This window comes from Pristis pectinata, chromosome 3 (genome assembly GCF_009764475.1).
Source record: "Pristis pectinata isolate sPriPec2 chromosome 3, sPriPec2.1.pri, whole genome shotgun sequence".
NCBI classification, from domain to species: Eukaryota; Metazoa; Chordata; class Chondrichthyes; order Rhinopristiformes; family Pristidae; genus Pristis; species Pristis pectinata.
The window spans coordinates 62329977-62345121 of record NC_067407.1 but is presented as its reverse complement, the minus strand read 5'-3'; the positions used below and the strand labels follow the sequence as shown (position 1 = coordinate 62345121).

Below are 15145 nucleotides of genomic sequence, written 5' to 3'. Positions count from 1 at the left end.
CAAAACTATACCATGTTCCTGCATTGCTTATGAATATTTCATTCAAAATATTTTGTGAAACAACTTGAGTCCTCAAAAATCTCAGTGACTGAGACAGAGGTTTGCCTCCCAAAAGTAAGTACAATTCTCAAACAACAAATGGCTATTCTTCATTAACATTAGGATGTACCTACCACCAATACTCTCTAATTAGTGTCAGTGTATTGCTTAAATTCGACCTCGTGTCATTTGATGGAGAGGTCAGATTTCACACAATTGGCCCTGAGAAGAGTAATGATATGATACTCCTGCACTTCAATAAAATCGTATCCTCTAAATTCTTGTGAGCTACCTGACAGGAGACTGTGTTTAATCATATTGTATCTTAACACTTAATCCCTTTTGTGATGGTGAGACACAATCGATACAGCTACAGACATTTTTTGGATTTTTAGACATATTAATATTTATCTGAATTGCCATACTGTGCATCACAAACCAGTGTCATAAATTTGTTTTAGTACATGCAGCATACTGATCTTAAATGCTCTCTATGCTGAGTTGCAACTCTGATCTGAGTTATTTACGTCAAAGTGCTTATTACTATTGAATGAAAATCACTCACACACAAGTTTCAGAATACTGGTCTCACACTGTCAATATGTGCATGTGTAATTATGTTTTTAATAGATGAACATTAGTTAATGAGCAGTAAAGGTAAGAATTGCTGTAAACTAGGATTGTTGGTTAATGCACTCAATTTAACAGGATTGTAAAGCAACCATTGCCCTCGATATTTCATCATAATTTCAGCCCCCATCCTTGTGGACCTACCACACTCCCAGTCCTCCATGCCTAATGCCTGCCTCCGTCCCAAAGAAAAAAAGCACAGAGTGGTTGCATGTCTGCAGGCTGAGCTTGCATGCCAAGCATCTAATTTTGCATTGCAGAACCCATATGTCAGATCCTCCTGTTGCCAAATTGTGACTGTTCAGTTATGGCAGCCAAATTCATGGAAACACTTGGAGGCACTCCATAGTACGCTTGCGTCACTTGCAAGAAAAGGTGGTGCATGATTAATGTTAGCAGCACCTAACCAGTGTGGGATGAGTGCAGCTCCATTGCTTTACCTTCTTTGAGCACCTAAAACATGTGCAATTTTTTGAATTGCAAATCCTGAAATAGAGCTGGCCACTTTTTCCATGCTGGAATGCATGGACTTAAGGCTCTTCGGAAAGTGTTGTGCAAGCTGGATTCCCATGTTCTTTATCATGTCTCACAAATCGTCAGGCAGAGCTGCTAATGCTTGAAGTATTTCTTTTTCCATTCTGATCAGTTTTCTTCTGTAGACTGCTCCTTCGAAATACTCATCAGAGCTCTTTGTAGTAGAACTAGGGTATAAGCCCACTGCCTTCTGGGGAGATGGCACCTGGGCTATCTTTTGACCCTTGCTTGGTTCAGACTACTTATTCCTGGATACTTGCCATGTGCAGATCCTATTTCTAATGCAACCTTCAAATCACATGCCAGGGCAGTATCAGAGATTGTTGCTGGATGCAAAAGCATGCATTTTTCATCATCTTCCTGCTCATCACTGCTGCTATGCCAGCTGGGAGTTCTTTCCTATCGGAAAGGAAAATAATGTATTGTTATAGTTGGGTTCTGCAATCCAGCAGGACACATGCTAGTTGGCATGTGCTTCAATAACAGCCAGCACTGCATCCTCAGGGTAGGAAAACCATTGGAGTTGCACTTGTGCCATGCCAGTTTCCGACTGCTGGCAGTGATTAAGCACTTTCTTCTGAAGAAGAGAAGGATGCATTTGAATCCCAGAGGGAACAACGTACTGGCGGGGAGGTTTGCTAAGGCTACTGGGGAGAGTTTAAACTAGAATTGTTGGGGGGTGGGATCCGTACTGGAGAGACTGGGGAAGAGGTGTTTGGCTCTCAAATAGAGGAGGCTAGGAGTAAGTACCATAGGCAGGTGATAGAGAAGGGACGTGTTCAGACAGGTTTGAGATGTGTTTATTTTAACGCAAGGAGTGTTGTGAACAAGGCGGATGAGCTTAGAGCTTGGATCGATACTTGGAGCTATGATGTGGTGGCCATTACGGAGACTTGGATGGCTCTGGGGCTGGAATGGTTGATTCAAGTGCCAGGTTTTAGATGTTTCAGGAAGGACAGGGAGGGAGGCAAGAGAGGTGGGGAAGTGGCACTGTTGATCAAAGATAGTGTCACGGCTGCGGAAAAGGTGGACGTTGTGGAGGGATTGTCTACGGAGTCTCTGTGGGTGGAGGTTAGGAACAGGAAGGGGTTGATAACTGTGCTGGGTGTTTCTTATAGGCCGCCCAATAGTGACAGCGTCATTGAGAAGCAGATAGGGAAGCAGATCCTAGAAAGGTGTGAGAATAACAGAGTTATTGTGATGGGGGATTTTAATTTCCCAAACATTGATTGGCATCTCCAGACAGTGAGGGGTTTAGATGGGGTGGAGTTTGTTAGGTGTGTTCAGGAAGGGTTCTTGACACAGTATGTAGATAGACCTACAAGAGGAGAGGCTGTGCTTGATTTGATATTGGGAAATGAACCTGGTCAGGTGTCAGATCTCTCAGTGGGTGAACATTTTGGTGATAGTGATCATAATTGTATCTCCTTTACGTTAGCACTGGAGAGAGATAGGAACAGACAGGCTAGAAAGGTGTTTACTTGGAGTAAAGGGAATTATGATGCTCTCAGGCAGGAAATTGGAAGATTAAATTGGGAACAAATGTTCTCTGGGAAAAGTACGGAAGATATGTGGCAAATATTCAGGGAGTATTTGTGTGGAGCTCTGCATAGACATGTTCCGATGAGACAGAGGGGGTCATGATAGGATACAGGAACCGTGGTGTACGAAGGCTATAATAAATCTAGTCAAAAGGAAAAGAAAAGCATACAAAAGGTACAGAGAGCTAGGTAATGTTAGAGATCTGGAGGAGTACAAGGCTAAAAGGAAGGAACTTAAGAAAGAGATTAGGAGAGCCAGAAGGGGACATGAGAAGGCCTTGGCGGGCAGGATTAAGGAAAACCCCAAGGCGTTCTACAAGTATGTGAAGAGTAAGAGGATGAGCTGCGAAAGGATAGGGTCTATCAAGTGCAGCAGTGGGAAAGTGTGTATGGATCTGGAAGAAATAGCGGAGATACTTAATGAATACTTTATTTCAGTATTCACCACGGTAAAAGATCTGGGGGTTTGTAGTGGAGACTTGCAGCGGCCTGAAAAGCTTGAGCATGTAGATATTAGAAAAGAGGTGGTGCTGAAACTTTTGGAAAGCATCAAGTTAGATAAGTCGCCGGGACCGGATGAGATGTACCCCAGGTTGCTGTGGGAGGTGAGGGAGGAGATTGTGGCAATGATCTTTGCATTGTCGATGGAGACGGGAGAGGTTCCAGAAGATTGGAGGGTTGCGGATGTTGTTCCCTTATTCAAGAAAGGGAGTAGGGATAGCCCAGGGAATTATAGACCGGTGAGTCTCACCTCAGTGGTTGGTAAGCTAATGGAGAAGATCCTGAGGGGCAGGATTTAAGAACATTTGGAGAGGTATAATATGATTAGGAATAGTCAGCATGGCTTTGTCAAGGGCAGGTCCTGCCTTACGAGCCTAATTGAATTTTTTGAGGATGTGACGAAACACATCGATGAAGGGAGAGCAGTAGATGTAGTGTATATGGATTTCAACAAAGCATTTGATAAGGTACCCCATGCAAGGCTTATTGAGAAAGCAAGGAGGCATGGGATCCAAGGGGGCATTGCAGTGTGGATTCAGAACTGGCTGGCCCACAGAAGGCAAAGAATGGTTGCTGAAGGGTCATACTCTGCGTGGAGGTCGTTGAACAGTGGTGTACCTCAGGGATCTGTTCTGGGACCCTTGCTCTTTGTGATTTTTATAAACGACCTGGATGAGGAAGTGGAGGGGTGGGTTAGTAAGTTTGTGGATGACACAAAAGTTGGGGGTGTTGTGGATAGTTTGGAGGGCTGTCAGAGGTTACAGAAGACATAGATAGGATGCAAAGTTGGGCTGAGAAGTGGCAGATACAGTTCAACCCAGATAAGTGTGAAGTGGTTCATTTTGGCAGGTCAAATATGATGGCAGAATATAATCTTAATGGTAGGACTTTTGGCAGTGTGGAAGATCAGAGGGATCGGACACCGAGTCCATAGGACGCTCAAAGCGGCTGCACAAGTTGACTCTGTGGTTAAGAAGGCATATGGTGTATTGTCCTTCATCAATCGGGGAATTGAATTTAGGAGCCGAGAGGTATTGTTGCAGCTATATAGGTCCCTGGTCAGACCCCACTTGGAGTACTGTGCTCAGTTCTGATCACCTCACTACAGGAAGGATGTGAAAGCCATAGAAAGGGTGCAGAGGAGATTTACTAGGATGCTGCCTGGAATGCAGAGCATGCCTTATGAAAGTAGGTTGAGAGAACTCGGCCTTTTCTCCTTGGAGCGACGGAGGATGAGGGGGGACCTGATAGAGGTATATAAGATGATGAGAGGTATTGATCAGGTAGATAGTCAGAGGCTTTTCCCCAGGGCTGAAATGGTGGCCACAAGAGGACATATGTTTAAGGTGCTGGGGAGTAGGTATAGAGGAGATGTCGGGGTAAGTTTTTTACTCAGAGAGTGGTGAGTGCGTGAAATGGGCTGCCGGCAATGGTGGTGGAGGCAGATACAATAGGGTCTTTCAAGAGACCGTTAGATAGGTACATGGAGCTGAGTAAAATAGAGGGCTATGGGTAAGCCTAGTAATTTCTAGGGTAGGGACATGTTCGGCACAGCTTTGTGGGCCGAAGGGCCTGAATTGTGCTGTAGTTTTTCTATGTTTTCTATGTTCTAAGTGTGCCATTAACTGTCTTGCAATATGTCTCAGTGATGTATCTGCCATAATTGAGCAGCTAACAGTATGTGAGATATGGGTATGAGGCTTGGAGTAGAATAATTGTGTGAAGGTGCAATGTGGCATCAAGTGTTAGGTCTGACTTTTGATAAGGATTGTTGGGAGGTGAGTGATGGGTGTAGCATTGTAAAGAGCAGGGTACAGTACAACAGTGGAAGTTGGCTTTTAATGATGTTTTCATTGACTCTGAATGCATATGAAGTTATTTAACTTCTTGTGGCATGACTTCCATTTCTTTGGTTCCTTATTGTACTGCTTGATTATCTGGCGATACGACTTCTTGGCAGAGGTGGCAGGAGAACCTCTTTCCTCGTCAGCTATTATGACCATCAGAAACAAGTTGGAAAATTGGAGTCCTGCTCTTTCCCATCATCTGTAGTATCATCCCCCACACCTCAAAGAAACAAGTAAAATCTGAAAATGCTGCAAATACTCAACTGATGTTGAGTGTTTCTATCATTTTCTGTTTTTGTTTCAGAGTTTCAGCATCTGCAGTTTATTTTTATTTTCAAAGAGAGAACTAATAGCTCATCACATGCTGCAACAAGAATGCAGCTCTCTTTAAGAAGTTGTAAAGCCAAAAAATTGCAGATGCAGGAAATCAGAAGTAAAAACAATGCTGCAAATACTCAGCAGTCCTGATGAAGGGTCTCGACCCAAAACATCGATTGTTTATTTCCCTCCATAGATGCTGCCTGACCTACTGAGTTCCTCCAGCATTTTGTGTGTGTTGCTCATAGTTTGAATTTTATGTATATTCTGCGCTAGATCATCCTTGCACCCATTTTCCTGTGCTACTAAATTTCATCCCCATTGAATCATAGACAAGGATAACTGCTTATGCCATTTCTGGCTTATAAGATGTAGTTTTGCTAAACTAACTCAATAGACTCCTCACTCTGAACAGACAGCCACTTTAATAGGTTAATACAAAAATAAAACATATCTTTAACTCTGAACTGAAAATTGACAAACTGTAGCCGCACGCAACGCGCTACTCAAGGAACACATTGGAGGCAGAGAGTACTGAACTCAAAAACCTTTACTCATTCCACAAAGTGTGCCAAAACTCCCTACCCAAAGGCCCCTGTGACCCGCGGGACGGAAGTGACGTCCGACTGACCCCGGAGGGTCCGCCCCAAGCGGGTAGTTCAAAACACGCTACCGCGTGTCTGCCTGTGGCTCCCGAAGGCGGTTCGAGTCCCACTTGTGCAGGCTGCCACCACCACCCCCCCCCCCCCCCCCCCCCCCCCCAGAAATGTCCATCGTGGAAGTGGAGCCCCCAGTCCGTGTGGCTTGCCTGGGTGGCCGGCCATGCCGGCGCGGTGTGGGTACCCTGACTGGTTGGTTGCTCAATGTCCAAGTGCGCCGGTTTGAGGCGGTCCACTGTAAAAGTCTCTTCCCGGCCACCCACCTCCACAACACACGTGGATCTGTTGTGCTGGATCACCTTGAAGGGTCCTTCATACGGCCGCTGTGGAGGCGACCTGTGCATGCCCTGCGGATAAAAATGTGCTCACAGTCTCGGAGGTCTTTAGGGGTGAAGGATGGCGTGGGACCATGCCTGGAGGCCGGGACTGGTGCCAGGGTCCCTACCTTGTCCCGCAGCCTCGTTAGTACCGCTGCTGGAGTTTCTTCCGAACCTCAGGCCTCTGGTACGAACTCACCCGGGACCGTCAGGGGGGCGTCGTAGACCAATTCCGCCGAGGAGGTGCCCAGGTCCTCCTTGGGGGCTGTGCGGATACCCAGTAGGACCCAGGGAAGCTCATCTGACTTGTTGGGGCTCCTGAGGCGCGCCATCAGGGCCGACTTGAGATTCCGGTGGCATCGCTCTACCAAACCGTTGGACTGGGGATGGTACGCTGTGGTGTGATGCAGCTGGGTGCCCAGGAGCTGCGCCAGTGTTGTCCACAAACCAGATGTGAACTGTGCCCCTCTGTCGGAGGTGATGTCCGTTGGGAGGCCGAACCTGGCGATCCAGTTTGCGATGAGCATTCTGGCACAGGACTCAGTGGACGTGTCTGCGAGCGGTACGGCTTCTGGCCATCTGGTGAACCTGTCTGCCATGGTAAAGATATACCTAGCGCCCCAGGAGACTGGCAGGGGGCCGATGATGTCCACGTGGATGTGTTGGCACCTCCCGTGCGTTGGCTGGAACTGCTGGAGGGGAGTCTTCACATGCCGCTGGACTTTGGCGATCTGGCAGTGTACGCAGGTCCTGGCCCAGTGTCCGACCTGTTTGCGCAAACCGTGCCAGATGAATCTGTCCGCTACCAGCTTGATGGATGCCCGGATGGATGGGTGGGCCAGGTCGTGCAGCATGTCGAACACCCAGTGCCTCCAGGCTGCTGGTACCACGGGTTGGGGTTTGCCGGTAGATCCGCAGCCTGGCCGATGGGGACGTCCTCCAACTGGAGCCCCGAAACGGTGGTGCGGTAAGCCAGGATCTCGGTGCCCGACCATTGTGCTTCCACCAGTGCTGTGTAGTCTATTCCTGAGGACGATATGCCCGCTGAGTGGAGGCAGGGGTGAGACATTGTGTCGGCGATGACGTTGTTCTTCCCTGCGATGTGGCGGATGTCTGTGGTGAATTCTGAAATAAAGGACAGGTGCCTCTGCTGCCGAGCCGACCGTGGGTCCGATACCTTGGCCAGTGTGAAGGTGAGGGGCTTATGGTCCGTATCCACGGTGAACTTCCTTCCCTCAAGGAAGTACCGAAAATGCCGGATAGCCAGGTAAAGCACTAGCAACTCTGTGTCGAAAGCGCTGTACTTCACTTCTGGTGGCCGTAGGTGCCGGCTGAAGAAAGCGAGTGGTTGCCACTGGCCCTCGACGAGCTGCTCCAGGACTCCGCCGACTGCCATGATGGAAGCGTCAACTATGAGTGCCGTGGGCACATCAACTCTTGGGCGCACTAGGAGGGCCACATTTGCCAGCACCTCTTTGGCCTGCTCGAACGCCTCCGTGGACTCCGTGTCCCATGCCACCTCTTTGGCCTTGCCAGCCATCAGGCTGAACAAGGGTCTCATAATGTGTGCTGCCGCTGGCACGAACTGATGATAAAAGTTGACAATCCCTACGAGCTCCTGCAGGCCCTTGACCATGCTGGGCTTGGGAAACTGGCGGATGGCCTGGACCTTGTCCGGTAGGGGAACTGCGCCATGTTGGTTGACTCTGTGGCCCAAGAAGTCGATCTCTGTCAGCCCGAACTGGCACTTTGCCGGATTGATTGCCAGTCCGTGGTCGCTCAGGTGTTGGCAGAGCTGGCGCAAATGTGCCACGTGCTCTTGGTGCGAACTGCTGGCCACCAGGATGTCGTCCAAGTAAATGAAAACGGAATCCAGGCTGCATCCCACCGAGTCCATGAGCCTTTGGAAAGTTTGGGCTGCGTTCTTGAGGCTGAAAGGCATCCTCAGGAATTCAAACAGGCCGAACGGGGTGATGAGGGCTGTCTTGGGCACGTCATCAGGGTGCACTGGGATCTGATGGTATCCCCTGACCAGGTCGATTTTCGAGAAGATGGTCACTCCGTGCAGGTTCACCGTGAAATCCTGGATGTGGGGTATCGGGTATCTGTCGGCGGTTGTGGTGTTGTTGAGCCTTCTGTAGTCTCCGCAGGGCCTCCATCCTCCTGTGGACTTGGGCACCATGTGCAGCGGGGATGCCCACGGGCTGTCTGAGCGACGTAAGATTCCCATCTCTTCCATCTTATGGAACTCCTCCTTGGCGAGGTGGAGCTTGTCGGGTGGGAGCCTGCGAGCTCGGGCGTGCAGCGGTGGTCCTTGTGTGGGGATGTGGTGCTGCACGCCGTGCTTGGGGTCGGCTGTGGAGAACTGCGGGGTGACTATGGAGGGGAATTCTGCCAACACCCTGGCGAATTCGTTACCCAAGAGGGTCACGGAATCCAGGTGGAGGACTGGTAGCCTGGCTTCTCCTAGCTGGAAAGTCTGGAACATCTTGGCATGGACCAAACGCCAGCCTTTTAGGTCAACCAGGAGGCAGTTGGCCCGTAGGAAATCTGCCCCTAGTAGTGGCTGTGACACCGCTGCCAACGTGAAAGTCGAAGTGAAACGGCTGGACCCGAAACGCAGTGGGATAGTTCGCGAGCCGTACGTCCGAATACTGGTGCCATTTGCAGCGGTGAGTTCGGGGCCTGGGACCGCGTTACGAGTGTCCATGTTCGAGGGGGGAAGTACGCTGACTTCGGCTCCGGTGTCTACCAGGAAGCACCACATGGAGTGTCGGTCCCAGAGGTACAGGAGGCTGTCTCGGTGGCCAGCTGTCGTAGCCATTAGCGATGGCTGGCCCTGGCGTTGCCCGGAAAAGCACATGGTGGATGGCAGCGGCACACGGCTGAACCCCATCTTTGGTGATAGAAGCACCATTGTTCTGAACCTTTGTCCTTTTCCCCCATGGGTCTTGACGGCTTTGGTTGCGGGGCCTGGGCTTTGGGGCGTGCGCTCGTGGCTAGGCCGATGGAGGCTGCTCCACGTTGCTTACTCTGCCAAAGGATGTCTGCTTTAGCCACGACCCTGCGTGGGTCACTGAAATCCTCACTCACGAGGAGTAGGCGAATGTCCTCAGGCATTTGCTCAAGGAACAACTGCTCAAATAAAAGGCATGGCTTATGGCCGTCCATGAGCGCCAGCATATCATTCATGAGCTCGTATGGCGTGCGGTCGCCCAGACTGTCCATGTGTAGGAGCCGCACGGCTCGTTTGCGGTGGGAGAGTCCGAAGGTATGGATCAGGAGCGCCTTAAGCTTAGTGAACCTGTCCTCCGTTGGTGGCTGGTGTAGGAAGTCGATGATCCGGCCTGCCGTGTCCTGGTCGAGCGCGCTGACCACGTAGTAGTACCGCGTGGCGTTGGCTGTAATGTCTCTGATATTGAACTGGGCCTCAGCCTGCTCGAACCAAATGTGGGGCCGAGTGGCCCAGAAGGTCGGGAGCTTCAGAGAGACCGCGCTGTGCGAGTTGCTCGAACTCATGGCTGGTCACTGAGTCGCCGGCTCCAGATGCTGTCTGGAATGTCGGGGTCACCAATGTAACTGCACACAACGCGCTACTCAAGGAACACACGGAGGCAGAGAGTACTGAACTCAAAAACCTTTACTCATTCCACAAAGCGTGCCAAAACTCCCTACCCGAAGGCCCCTGCGACCCATGGGGCGGAAGTGACGTCCGACTGACCCCGGAGGGTCCACCCTGAGTGGGTAGTTCAAAACGCGCTACCGCGTGTCTGCCCGCGGCTCCCGATGGCGGTTCAAGTCCCACGTGTGCGGGCTGCCACAGAATAATATTAAAACACATTGTGATGTAATGGAAGAAATGGCACGATCTAATTGTTTACTGCAAACCACGTTCAATTTTTGAGTCAAAGGGTCCAAGCAGTTATTATGTAAGCTGAGATGTGACCCAAGGTGATTGTTGTGTGGACAAATGAGTCTTGAAACAAAAGGGATCTTGGTTGAAAACTCTAAAAGAAGACCGTTAACCCTGCTAATGATTACTCAAGCATAGCAAAGCACATTCCTGAGATCTGTGGAGAATATCACGCACTTCCTTGAAAGCGCCTCTCGAAGGTCAATGGGAATAGCAAAGATTGACTTCACCTCTACAGATTTTCTATGCAAAAATTGTGCAAGTCCATCTTCCTCCCCAAAATCGCAAAGTCTATTTTGTTTCACTGGAATTGGTTGAATTGCTACTGTAATTACAAGACATATCATTATAAATTGTAGACTTGAAGAAGAGATAAGTTCCTTTAAAATTAATTTATTTTCTGAGATGTATAAGAATGCAAGAACATAGCAAATAAAAGACCATTGAACCCCTCGCACCCGCTGTACAGTTTAAAAAAAACATGGCTGATCTTTAATCTTGACACCAGTTTCCTATATTAACCCCATATACCCTGGTTTTCTGAAAATCCAAAACATTCTCTATCTTGATGATACTCAATGACTAAGTTTCCTCTCCTGTCCAGAGAAGAAAATTCCAAAAATGTGCTCTACTTTGGGTAAAGAAATTTCCTCTTATCAAGGTCCTGAATGGCTGACACCATATTTTGAGATGGTGACCTTCTGGTTCTAGTCACTCCAGCCAGAGGAAACATCAAATGTGCACCAACCCTGTCAAGCCCTATAAGAATTTTTGAAAATGAAGAAGGTTGAAATTACACTGGAAGCCAGGCAGTATGTGTGGAGAGAGAAACAGAATTGATGCTTCAGGCAGAAACCCTTTCTTCAGAGCTTGGAAAAGTTGGAAAATAGGCATGTTTTAAGAAAGCTGGATTCTTCTTGTGCCATCTTTGCCTCTGTGTACATTTTGGATAGCAGTCTTCAGCCCAGTCTGTGGGTCCTTTTCACTTATCCACCTGGATCCCTCCATCCACCTTCTTAACTTTTCACGATGTAGTCATTAACTGCTATGATGTTGACCACCTCAATCCTTACTCCTCTTAATTCTAGCCTCCTTGAACTTGCAGTTCTCCACTTGCCAAACCCAACATAGTCATTAAACCTACAGACAAAGGGCAGTGCTGTTGTTGTTTGGCAAACTGACTTCTTTCTCACAGAGCTTGAACGTCAGCCCCCTGGCATCTCCTCTGGCATCCTCTACCCAGAGGGTTATGGAGGCTTTAAAAAGTCAAGTCGGGTTTATTGTCATGTACACAAGCAGAGTGGGGTACAGGTACAATGAAAAACTTGCAGCAACATCACAGGCATGTAGGTACAGACAACACACAGAATATAAATAATACATAACTTATACAAGACAGTGAAGAGAGAGGGGAAAAAAACTGTGTGCAAAAACAAGAACTTAGTGGAAAATAAATAAACAATCAGAGATAAGTCCATGGTAGTGAAAGAGGTGGGCCATAGTGAGGTGGTCAGTAGTATATCATTGCTGAGGTAGGGTTAGGATTGTGCTGGTCAGTTTAAGAATCTGATGGTTGTCAGAAAGGAGCTGTTTCTGAACCTGGCGGTGTGGGACTTCAGGCTTCTGTACCTTCTCCCTGATGGTAGCGTAAGATGAATATGTGACCCAGATGGTGGGGATCTTTGATGATAGATGCCACTTCTTGACGCAGTGCCTCCTGTAGATGCTGTCATTGTTGAACAGGGCTGTGCCCATGAAGGACTGGGCTTCGTCCTGCTTCTATTTTCTTATGTTCTTCATACCTCCTCCTGCATCATGATTCCATTACTAATCATCAGGCAATTCTATCCCAGTCACTGGTCTGATTTTCTCTGGTCAGACCTTCCAATCTTGTAGACCCCCAACCACACAATGTATTTCTACCTCCTTCCCAAGACCTACCTGCAGGGCTATCCTGCTAGATCCAATGTTAAAGCCTGGTCTTTTCCCACAAAACATATTTTTGTTTAATTGACTCAGTTCTTTCTTACCTTCTCTTGCCCCTTTTCACTTACACTTCTCATGCCCTCTGTCACTGGAGAGTTTCCTGTTTCCTGGTCCCAAATGGTTCATTTTCACCATAAGAACAGGATGGAAATTGGCATCAGAGGTGATGAAGCCTTCAGGTTCTGTATGACAACTGGAAGCAGAACTAATACAGTCAAAAGAGGTGAGGAAGGGGCCTGTGGGACTGAAGCAAAGACTGTTCCACATATCCCACAGGGAGACAGGTACCTTGATGACTGTATTGGTGTGAATTCCTGTCCTCTTTCATCACCTCTGATGCCAATTTCCATCCTGTTCTTATAGTGAAAATGAGCCAGTTGGGATCAAGAACCAGGAAACTCTTCATGGATTTTCACCGTGGATATTCTATCCCTCTGCACCTCCACTGCACACAGGATGGTCCACATGCCCTTTAATTCTGTGAAGGAACGCCCAAGCACATCCACTCTGCCACCACCCTCCCTTGCCTGGCTGAACTCTTTCTCACATTGAACAATTTCTCCTTTAACTCCCCTCATTTCCTCTAAATCAAAGGTGTAGCTGTAGGAACCTTCATGGATCCAAGCTCTGCCCACTTCTCTGTGGGATATGTGGAACATTCTTTGCCTCAGTCCCGCAGGCCCCTTCCGTGCCTCTTTTCTTGTACCTTATTGACTGTGTTGGTGCTACTTCCTGTCCTCGTACAGAACCTGAAGGTTTCATCACCTCTGATGTCAATTTCCACATGGTCCATCTCTAACTCCTCATTTCCCTTTTTTGACTTCTCTCTCTCCATCTCAGGGGTTGTTAGAGATCAATATCTATTGCAAATTTGCAGACTCCCACAGCTGTCTTGACCTCACCTACCCTGCTTCCTGTTCAGATTCAATTCCAGTTTCACTTGTCCCATCTTAACTGTTCTGATGATGATACTTAGCAGAACAGTGTTTCTGATATGTCTTACTTTTACCTTAACTGTGATTTCCCTCTACATTGTTACCATCAGTTCCACTTACCAGAATTTTACTCCAGTCTCCTCTCCTACCACCCAGCAGAAGCAGATCATTCCCTTGTTCTTGCTCCCCACCCTACAACCTTCCACACTCAATGCATCATCGTTTGTAATTCCTGCCACCTCCAATGGGATGCCGTTGCCAAACATGTCGTCCCTTCCCTTTCAGCATTCTAAAAGGTCCATTCCCTCTGTGATTTTCTAGTTAGCACTTTGAACAGTACAGCACAGGGGCAGGCCCTTAGGCCTACAATGTTGTGCTGAGACAATTACATTAGCAATAAAATGTCCAACTAAACTAATCCCTTCTGCCTACACAATGTCCATATCCTACCATTTCCCTCATACTTATGTGCCTGTCTAAGAGCTTCTTGAACTCCCCTATTGTATTTGCCTCCAACACCACCCCAGGCAGTGCATTCCAGGCACCCACCACTCTCTGTGTGGAAAAAAAAACTTGCCCTGCACATCTCCTTTGAACTTTCCCCCTCTCGCCTTATGCATGCCCTCTGGTATTAGACATTTGACTCTGGTATTAGACATTTGACTCTGGTCTTTAAATACCCTCCACATGTCAGGTGTGGACTTGCCCAAAAACAGCTGTTCCCAATTAATTCTCCCTAGTTCCTGCCTAATGCTCCCGTAATTTGCCCTGCTCAAATTTAGTACTCTCCTGCAAGGTCCATACTTATCCTTATCGATAGCTATCTTAAAACTTAAGGAGTTGCGGTCCCTGTTCCCCAACTGTTCTCCCACTGAAAGGTTGGTCACCTGGCCAGACTTGTTTCCCAACACCAGGTCCAGTGCAGCCCCTCCTCTCATTGGACTATCGACATATTGATTTAAGAAACCCTCCTGGATACACCTAACAAATTCTGTTCCATCTAAATCTCTTACATTAAGGAGGTCCCAGTTTATATTAGGGAAGTTGAAGTCCCCCATGACAACAACCCTATTAGTTTTATACCTTTCCCGAATCTGCCTGCATATCTGTTCATCAATGTCCCAGTGGATATCAGGTAATCTGTAGTATAATACCATCAGAGTATTGCACCTTTAGTTTTGAGTTCTACTCTTCTTTCTCCACCTACACCCACTCTTTTTACTTTTCCAACTATAGGTGATGCTATACTGGCCTTTTTACCTCTTCTCTTCTCACCATTCAGGAACCCAAACTGTCCTTTCAGGTGAGGATTTGCTGAATATTTCCTGCATTTTCTGTTTTTTTTTAGTTAGTTTCCAGCTTCTGCAGCTTTTTGTTTTTTCATTACCTGTAGGAATTTTATATATTTCAATAAGATCATCTCATTATTCAATACTATAGAAAATATAGGACCAGTGCTGCCTAATTTCTCCTCTCAAGATTCACTGGTGAAGTTTTATTGCATTCCCTCCATTCATAGTAGGGGGGGATACCAGATTTGTATACAACTTTCCGGGTACATGTTGTCAAAAATTGTATTTCAAACTCCTGCTGATTGATATTCTTGTCCTTTTGTGAACATTGCATGATAACTCTCTTCAAGTAACACAGTTAAAGTAAATGCTTTTGTTTGTGTGATATTCTTTACACTTAAAATAGTAACATTTATTTCCACTAGAAGATATGAGAGTTTTATTGTTTGCTGTATTCCTTTCCCCTTCTGTATAAAAATCAAAGATGATCATTGTTGCTTTGTCTCTGCTGCTTGCTGCTCCACCCATCCATCTTTTGGCTACATTGGTGTCGATGTTAGCTTTCTGTCTGCTTTTAAAATTATGAGTTTTTTGAGTTCACTACCATAAATACTGAGTATCTCTGGCACTTTG

General features: G+C 47.4%; 1 protein-coding gene across 7 annotated transcripts in view; it reads left to right on the top strand.

Annotated features, from left to right (window-relative positions):
- The window catches only part of rasal2 (RAS protein activator like 2), a 352406-nt gene that overhangs the window by 219291 nt on the left and 117970 nt on the right, over positions 1–15145 (top strand). The gene's annotated exons all lie outside the window — the stretch shown is intronic.